Source organism: Octopus bimaculoides, chromosome 1 (genome assembly GCF_001194135.2).
Source record: "Octopus bimaculoides isolate UCB-OBI-ISO-001 chromosome 1, ASM119413v2, whole genome shotgun sequence".
Classification (NCBI taxonomy): domain Eukaryota; kingdom Metazoa; phylum Mollusca; class Cephalopoda; order Octopoda; family Octopodidae; genus Octopus; species Octopus bimaculoides.
This window is the reverse complement of record NC_068981.1, coordinates 155,388,126-155,388,650: the sequence shown is the minus strand read 5'-3', so window position 1 is coordinate 155,388,650 and position 525 is coordinate 155,388,126. Positions and strand designations below refer to the sequence as shown.

The following is a 525-nucleotide window of genomic DNA, read 5'->3' as shown; positions in this document are numbered from 1 at the left end:
TCTTTCAGTTTCCATCTACCAAATCCACTCACAAGGCTTTGGTCGGCCCGCAGTGGGATTGAACCCAGAACCATGTGGTTGGTAAGCAAGCTACTTAACACACAGTCAATACACAATGTTAATTATATTTATGTATGTGTGTGTATGTATCTGTCTTTCTTGCTTCCGTAGTTTATACAAGGTAAGCCTATTTGTTATATTTGTTGCATTGACCGTGTGTATTTTAATAGTGAGAAATTTGCGGCTTTGGCATGTTAGCTCCTATTTCTAGCAAGTGGTATCCTGATATCCTACTTAATTTATTTGTATATTTTACCTAAACAGGTTTAAACTTGCTGGCCACTTTATTATTATTATTATTATTATTATTATTATTATTATTAATGATAATAATAATAATAATGATAATGATAATAATAATAACAATAATGGTGATAATACCTTATTTAATTTTATATATATATATATAATATATATATATAATAATATATATATTAGATATATATAATATATATTATATATATT

The 525-nt window shown here is 26.5% G+C and overlaps 1 protein-coding gene and 1 long non-coding RNA gene across 5 annotated transcripts in view; both read left to right on the top strand.

Annotated features, from left to right (window-relative positions):
* The window catches only part of LOC106868437 (retinoic acid receptor RXR), a 540,681-nt gene that overhangs the window by 232,701 nt on the left and 307,455 nt on the right, over positions 1 to 525 (top strand). The window lies entirely within an intron of this gene.
* Positions 1 to 525, top strand: part of LOC106868439 (uncharacterized) — an 11,315-nt gene that overhangs the window by 1,825 nt on the left and 8,965 nt on the right. Inside the window, exon 1 of one of the 2 annotated variants that reach the window (XR_001409284.2) lies at positions 27 to 181. The exons of the other annotated variant lie outside the window; for it this stretch is intronic. This is a non-coding gene — a long non-coding RNA (uncharacterized LOC106868439). Of the gene's footprint in view, positions 1 to 26; positions 182 to 525 lie in introns of those variants that run through there. 2 annotated transcript variants of the gene reach the window in all.